The following is an 8,769-nucleotide window of genomic DNA, read 5'->3' as shown; positions in this document are numbered from 1 at the left end:
GAAGTCCACCCTTTTTCTTCTTCTTTGCTACTTTTCGTCCGCTGCAGTGGCAAGGGTGGGGGTAGAAAGAGTTGCATTGTCTAGACTTTGTCATAATTTTTCGGGCGCTTGGCAGTGAAAGACGTGTTTGTATGAAACCTTTTGTTTGTGAAAAAGTGAAAAATGTAAACGCTATTAAAGGACTTGGGAGGCGATTCTTTTTCTGTTTTCTAGTGAGTACATACATATATAATTGTGCAATTTGGATATTAATAACTTATTGAATTTACATATCTGTAACAAAGGAAAATGCAGCTGAAACTTTAAAAAATTTGAGTGGAAGCAGCTACGAGGAGAAATTCCTGTTCAACTAGTCGGTCCAGAAGCGGAAGTCTTGGAAGTGTGGCAGAACAAAGTAAGATCATTAATAAGAGTATACATATATGTATGTGTATTTGTAAATAATGCTTGAGTTAAAAAGATGATGCAACATAATACACACATACATATTTATATATTTACAAGAAATCTGTATTTATGCACCGGACAAACCGCATTCTCAAGTGCATATGCCAAAACAACCCCCAAATTTCTATTGCGACATTTCGTCAGTGCTCGAAATTTGCTTTTGCTGCTTCTTTTTTTTTTCTAGGAGTAGCAGCAAACGCAATCGCAGGCTAAATGAAAATTGTGTGTGTTGGTTGTGCATTTTTATATTAATTTCTAACAATTTTTCCTTTTTTTTTTTAGATCGAGAACGCTTTTCAGTTCCAGCTCTCGCAAACCACTTTTCGGACTTATTAAAAGCAGGAGTAAGGAAGCAACAGGAAATAAACCTGCTTAAATTTTTGGAAAGCCACTCTGAAGGTAAGTGCTTCTTTTTTTTCTATTATCATATAATAATTAGACTGTTTTCATTTAATAGAGATACAATCAACTTTAACTTGGCTTGCGATCCATTCAGTGTTGGTGCCGACAGCAAGAACAAAAAAGGACGGCGGGAGCAAGAACGCGAAGCACACCATTGCGGACTCGGGAAGCCGTTTCTTTTAAACTTATTTATTATTTTTAAACCCGATATAATCCATTTAGCAATAAGAATAGGAGAGTATGTAAATTTGTATAACTATAAATTGTGTAAATATATTTGTAGTTAATGTAAATAACAACAAACAAAAATATAAAAACAAAAAAATATATATATTGAAATTGTATTTTTATTTATGAAAAATGGCCGTGAAATTTTGGGGAGCATTTTGCATGCTTTAGGCCAATTCGCCTATAAATTCAGAGAAAATGCCCTAGATTTATGAAAATCTGCCTTTAGTTTTAGGATATTTTTCCTTATTTCTACGGCAATTCGCCTTAAAATCCAGAAAAACACCCTAGATTTATAAAAAACTGCCTTTAGTTTAAAGGTATTTTTTTCAATTTCCAGGGCAATTCGCCTATAAGTCCAAAAAAATCGCCCTGGATTTAAAGGAAACCGCCTTTAGTTTAAGGGTCTCATTTCTTATTTTTAGGGCAATTACCTTTGAAAATAGAAAATTCGCCCTAGATCTACGAAAAATCGCCCTAAATGTATGACAAATGCACCCGTATTTTTAGGGCAATTTGCCCTAATTTTGTTGCCTAGTCGCCATTGACCCCCGTTTTAGGGCGATTTTCCATGTTTTTAGGGCGATTTTACCGGAAAATTTCTATGAGTGTTCTGTTTTATGCATAATTTATAAGAATTAAATAAAATAAATAATTCTTTAACTGCAGTGGCGATTTGTGAAATGGTTCAGTTATATATTGGTTATGACTAAAAAATAAAATGCCGTTTTTTTAAAATTTAAACCAGGGAATAAGTGCCATTTATGACATTTATTTCAATTTTTTGTATTTATTAAACCAGTTTTGCTGATTTATGTCTACTTTGTATGTCAAGAATAAATATAGTATTATTTGTTTTCCAACCCGCGGATTTTATTATACTTTGTGGACAAGGCATTAAACAATAAGTGATTAAAAATCAAAGTCTCAAATACTTAACTTTTAGAATTTTTTAAAATATCTTTAGATGCAATTTGTAATTAGGAATAATGATAATTAAACAAGTAATATCGCAGAAATTAAATTTCATATTTTTTAAGAATTCAATAAGCATATTTTTTTTCTGTGTACCAAGTGACCTTCGATTGGTGCAATGTTCCCAGATAAAGGGAATAATTTCAATTGTTACGTAATATGTGAGCTACGCAGGGGCGTGCCCATTATGCCTTTTGTTCGGCACACGACTGGCACACATGTGAGGCGGAGGAAGCGTGGGTGGTAGGATTGCGTAACCTTCGACCACTGCGGAAACCCTCAAAATTACTTTAATGATTTTTGTGAATGAAATGGATGAATTCTAGTACGACTTCTGTTTTTTGACCTTGAAATTATTTTATTAAAATCATTCAATATTGCTATGCCTAAGATGCAAAATATTCCCATTAAATCAAAAGACTTAGGAAGCAAACTTGAAAGGAAAAATACAATTTAGTTCACAATGAAAGCATTTAGTTTGGTAAATGTACTATATGCACACTGATGAATCATCAATTAAAATTGGATAAATATTTTTTCAGCACAAACAGATATCTACTTCAATCCGTACTTTGTATAATGACTCCCAATTATGATTGTCCGGAATGGGAGAGCTTTCAATGGCAGTCAGCAGAAAGACTAAAAAAATAACAAACGGACAAATAATGGTGGAAGGAAAACTGTTACTTTCACATCAGCTAAAAGCCAAGATTACACTCAGTACGGAAGCCAGGGAAGCAACAACAACAGCAGAAATAATAGAAGCGTAATAGTTGCTAATTTTGTGCATTGCTCTGGCCCCAAAAAAAGTCAACAAAAAGGGCTAATTATGAGCACACTTTCGGCCAAAAGCGGACTGAGGACGGAATGGGGGAACTCGCAGACAATGCAAAAGAATCACGTCGTTATAAACTGTTTTTGTTGCCGTAGTTTTTTTCTTTATTTATTTTTGAGAGCTTGATTTCAATGGGAATCGGAATTTGTTGTTGCCGCTGCCACTTTTTGGGGTAGTGCACAAAAAGGTGAGCACTTAAATGAAAGTTGTTCAACTTGCTCACGGAGCCCTAAATTGTTGTAGTCTTTTAAAAAATGTGCGTATGTGTGCTTAAGAAGAGGAACGGAAAAAGGGGTAATTGTTGTGGCAGAAATAAATAAGGAAATCGAGGACAACATAAAATGGTATTACGTTATTTGGCGAAATACTGCCTTTAAACGTAAAAAGTTTTAGAATGTTTTAATATTTTTATTTAAAGATATTATTACCAATCGAAGTGCAGAATAAATTTTTCAAATTGGATCATTCATTAAAAAGTTATAGCAAATAATAAAATTCAACCAGTGCAAGCAGTCGCTTTGCCATCTCCCTCGCACTCCCTTCACGACCTAATCGACTATAGCGTTCTCTCTTGTTTTTACTACTTTACTTTTAATGTATTCCTCTACTTTAAATTACCTTATTCTAAATCAGTTTTTTAGGGCCTCAAGCATCTAGTACATCAAAGATAGCATAATTAGAAAGAAGCCCAAAATAATTATGCTTTCGGATTCCCTCACCCGTGCATGAATATAGAAGTAATACCTCTTACCAGGTGGGTGTATTACCGTAATTGAACCCAGGTCTCAACTTGGGTTCGAGGAATATAGCTTGGCGCATGTGTCATGCTTATTAAACTTTTGGTTCTGTTCCAAAAACTATTTTGGGCGGCCGTACTTTATGATTGGTAATTAAAAATATTTCTTTTTTGGCCACTTTTAGGAGCTCTGCCTGTCTGTTTTCGGGGGGCTGGCCAAGTCATGGTTGGCTTAGTTGCGTCTTGACTTGGCTTGCTCCCATTGACAGCAAACGGGTTGCCGAAGTGCGTAGACCGGTGGGCTGGCGGGGATATGCGGCAGACACCCCAAAAACCAACAAACCAGCCGCAAAATGTTGCACTACATTTTAGCTGTAGTTGCTCCTGCACCCGGATTTCAAACCGGAGTCGGAGCTGGAGCTCAAGTTGGCATCGTCATCGCCGCAGTTGCTAAACTTGTTGCACATGTCGGATACTAGTCAGCTTTATTGGGGGGAAACTGAAGACATTTTGGAGTCGCCAGGCCGGCTATTTTCTAGCCCATTCTGGCTATTTTTATGACCCAAAGCCAGTAAACTCTGAAATTATAAAAGAAATCTTTATTGAAATTTAATAGGAAATCTAATAAAAATTTGTATTTTTTATTTTTAAATGTTAGTTCGATGATGTAGTTAGTTTAATGAGTTCAGTGAGTTCGTTTTTTAAATCCTTTACATACAAAATATTCTTATTAAATCAAAAGGCTTAGGATGGAAACTTGAAAAAAATTTTAAATTGGTAAACAATTTAATGAAAATATATAAAGTAGGTGTACTAAATATGTACAACCAAAAATATGTTTTTTTTTCTTTTAGTTGGCAAATGTTTAATTTTTTGACAAATTTAATGCCATTTTTGAACAACACTGAATTCAAGCCACAGTTGAAGTTCTTCAAAGCCGAGGCTGTTCCTAGTTTTTGTATCGAAAACACTTAACAACTTGTAAAATTCTCCGACTGCTGCAGTTGACACACATCTGTCAAGGCGGCCAAGTGGGTCAGCTGGTGGGGCAAGTGGTGCTGCTAGTGGTGGTGGTGGAGTGGTGCGATCTTGTTAATCGTTTTTGATTGCCGCGTTGATGTTCCACCACCTGAAGCACTCAAATGATGATTGTCGTTTAGAGCGCCGAGCCGTCGACTGTCACAGATTCTTTACTTTTCCCCAACGCGATGCTTGCTTTCTTGATTGTTGTTATTATTTGTTATTGTTATAGTTGGTGCGGCTACTTTGCTGTCATGGCTTATTATGTGCATTATTAGCCTGGCTTGATAGTCACTCGACTGGCTATCACAGACTTTCAGCGATTGCTGTTTAGCTTCTTTATAAATCGTAGGAGGGAAGTCTTTAACAAAGAGATCTGTAACATCAAAAACGAAAATAAGAATTTTAAAACATCAAAGGGGGTTTACCAAATGGAATTTTTACTCCTCATAATTCTAGTAAATTGAAACTTACACTGTATTTCTGCAATTACGAATGCCCGGCACTGAAAGTCAATTAAAGCTTCTGTTAAAATAACAAGAATAGGTTTTTTAACTAAATACTTTATTTTCGAAATTCCTATCCTTAATTCTGCGCTGTTTATGATTATATCTCGTATGAAACGTTTTCTTTCAAAAATCCAAATGCTCTTCCTTATCTTTAAGTAATTTTGTAATGATTTAATGTAAATGCACTGGCCCTATTTCTTTAACTACTCGAGGAGCTACGTGCCTCAGTCATTATACTCGCATAAATATGCCGAAAATTCTGTCACACACATTCAGAATCTTCAAAATCTCATTCTTTTCTTTCCACACTCGAATGAAAAGCCGAGCCATGCCCACTTTTAATATTCAATAAAGATTTAACGAGACATGTTAAACGCTTTTGCAGTCGCCGAATGCATAAATAATTATAGAATTGAGCAACAATTTCAGCAAAGTAATAAAAAATGCCAACAAAAAGCCAAAAAAAAAACCGAAGTTGAGACACGGCAATTAAATTCAATTTTGTGGCCAATAAAGATGAGAAAGAGCGGAGAAAGAAAGAGGCAGAATGTAGAAGGGGTTGTGTGATGTACCAGGAACAGTTATGGACAAACACTGAGATAATAATTTTGTTTAAATTTAATTGTGAGTTATATTTGTACGGTAAATCACGTAGCAGCCTGGAGTGGTTGTGTGGCAAGCGGAGGGTTCAGATGGCCAGTTGGGGGGCATAATAACCGTGTATTGGTCATGGCCCAAGGGGAAGCCTAATTGGCCAAATTGATATATTACTTTATATATCTTCCTCTGTGTGGCAATTGAAGCATGAATGCGGCAACAGAAAGAATGAAAAAAATACCATGAAAATAAGAAGCAAAGAAATAAATATCTTATAAATAATATACATATTTATGAGCCCTTTGTAACTGTCACTTTCAAATCAATTGGCAACCGAAGAGCAGCTCTTAGAGTTGCTAATTTATTTATTCTCACATTTCTGGCCATTTGCATTTCTACGAAAAGCTATCGAAAACCTTTGGCTCGAAGAAAGAAATTCTCTGACCAATCATAAATAACTTAAGCAAAACAACAGTAAGGCAGAAGTTAGCAACATGAAAGGAAAGGAAACGAAAGAAATGTGTGCGGAGAAGAGGCAACGGCCAAAAGTCGGTCATGAAATCGCAAGTGACCCACTTGGCAAGCGAACAAGGCAAAAAAAATAAAAAAAAATCGTATGAAAAAAGAGAAAGAAAAGAAGAGAAAAACGAAAGACTCAGGCAACGAACGCGATGCAGACAAATATGACAAGCGACGCTAGAGCGCGTGATAGAGACGGCACATGCCGCGCAGAAAGAGACGGCAGAGCAGCAGGCAACGTAGCGAATCTAAAGGAGGACACCATAATTGGCAAACAGGGGGAGGGGGGCTTTCGGTGGTAAGCCCGCCATGAATGACTCGGACTCGACTTGCTCGCAGCCGGACCTGTATGCGTCACTAAACTTGACCAAATTGTGTGCACAAGGAAGTCTGCAGACTCCGCCTCATGATTTTCCTCCTCCCAACTCCTCTCTCTCTGCTCGTTTCTAGTCGTGCTGGCTAATGACATTTTTTGTGGGCCCCCATCGTCTGACTCTAGGTCTGGTCAAAACAGCAGGTTCAGGCCAAAGTGCGGGCGTCTCGGGATGGGAAGTTTTCTCGCGGCACGAGGAGTTTCCCAGCTGGGGTTTTTCTGCAAGTGAAAGCAAAGGATGAGATCGGGTTGCGGAATCTACCATGAATCGATCACGAGTGGGTTAGGATAGGTGAATAAAAGTAAGAATTGATGTCAAACGACTTTATTTTATATGCTTGTAAAAGCTCTTAATTGGCCTTACGTATTTCCAATGGTTGGGGGTCAGGAAGCAGTACAAGAAAGTACCGTGCAAAACTATCTGTAAAATCCGCAAGTATTAAAGTTATTTATTTTACTATCTTTAGCTATAATAAATCGAAATTAAGAAGGCATGCCTTAAGTTTTCCTACACAGAAAAAATAAAATGAACAAATGATCAGATGGTCAATTTTATATATTTATAAAATCAAGTTATTAATATCATTTCGATATGAATAAAAATTATTTTAATCTTATTTGACATTATTTGTTCATAACATATCATGTTGATATGTTTAATTCATAAGTTTGACAAAAATCAGCTTTTTATTGATATAAAATAAGGTAGAATTGACCCTATTTCATATCGGTTTTTTGTTCTGTGTATGAAAATTCTCGACTACAACATTATTATAAATCTTTCCGATAGATGAATATGTACCGCTTTAAAAACCATTTCTCACAGGCTCAATACACCCAGCTCTTTTTCCAGCAATTTTCCTAATATTTCCCTCGCTTCTGGCCAGACTTTGAGCCGCTCTAGACACGGCACACTATCCACCACTAGCCGCATAATAGACTTGGCCTACATACGAGCCACTCAGACACTCAAGGCATTCTTTGCACACACTCTCCGCCTCTTTCACTTTTACTCTCTGCTCATAAGCATAATCATGCTTACTCATGATAATCAGACTCTGTTTCTGTTTCTTGGCTGCTCAGCTCATTACCATGCCGAGCCACAACAAAAACTACAAGAAAGAGCCGCCACGATAGTAACAATAACAATTATTATACCGACTTTAACTAGTTTCCACACTTGGCCTGGTCTAGTCTCAGCCCGCACAATTTTCCATTTCCATTTTCTTTGCAAATGCGGTCGAACTGCCGCCATTTTACCCGCCTTCCTCTCTCTCACATCGAAAATGTAATAAAACAAAAAGACGTGAAAAAGATATAAAAATACATGAGCTCCGAGATTGAGGACCGCTGGGGAACTGTTTCCTGATGTGCCAATAATTTCGGTAATTAAAATTATTGCCTTAAGCCATAGTCCCTATAAAACAGTGGTCAAGGAAGTACTCACCTCTTTTTAAATGTATAAATGAAGATTTTTAAGTTAAGTAGGAAGAGTTGTAATTTAAGAAATCAAATAAGCATTATTTATATGCAAATACGATTGAATAAAAAAAATAGTTTTTATAATTTAAAAAAAATACACAACATGTACATATTTTAAAAATATTAAAGTGGTGATTTTTAAGTTAAAGAGGAAAAGTAATCATTTTAAAAATAAAATAAATATTATTTAAAAAAAAAGTACACAAAAAGCTCCTATTTAAAAAAGATTATGGTGGCAGTTGGAAACAAATACATTAAATAAATACACATAGGTACTTAAGTTTTAATTATGGTTATTAAAATGTCTGAAAATAATTGAAGCGCGAAGAAGCATTTGCATAGATATTAATAATAAATTGGAACGAAACGAATGGAAGAAACGCTTAAAAAATGTATATGACCAAATGTTTTTAAAAAATATTATATTATTTATAATGTATTTATTATTAGGTAAGTAAGTAATTTGACCGGTAGAAGCCAAACTTTAGCTTGATTCATGATTACTAGTGAATTTTAATGATCGACCATTTAGGGAAGCAGGATGTGCTGCCAATTTGGTTCCACTGTGCTGCATTGAGATTGCAAGTTGCAACTCAAAAGAAGCCCGCAACACACACGGACATACACACACACACTTGTGAGCTCG

At 35.9% G+C, this 8,769-nt stretch overlaps 1 long non-coding RNA gene across 3 annotated transcripts; it reads left to right on the top strand.

Annotated features, from left to right (window-relative positions):
- Positions 1–255: 255 nt before the first annotated feature.
- LOC138913678 (uncharacterized) lies at positions 256–1,164 on the top strand. 3 transcript variants are annotated; one of them, XR_011419485.1, is made up of 3 exons: positions 256–394; positions 730–846; positions 905–1,164. It is a non-coding gene; the product is annotated as an uncharacterized lncRNA (long non-coding RNA). The 3 variants fall into 3 exon arrangements; XR_011419484.1 differs by having other exon boundaries at positions 284–394; positions 748–846; XR_011419486.1 differs by having other exon boundaries at positions 290–394; positions 736–846.
- The last annotated feature ends 7,605 nt before the right edge of the window (positions 1,165–8,769 follow it).

This window comes from Drosophila takahashii, chromosome 3R (genome assembly GCF_030179915.1).
Source record: "Drosophila takahashii strain IR98-3 E-12201 chromosome 3R, DtakHiC1v2, whole genome shotgun sequence".
NCBI lineage: Eukaryota > Metazoa > Arthropoda > Insecta > Diptera > Drosophilidae > Drosophila > Drosophila takahashii.
Note: the sequence above shows the minus strand (reverse complement) of the source record. Positions and strands in the feature narration are given on the sequence as shown.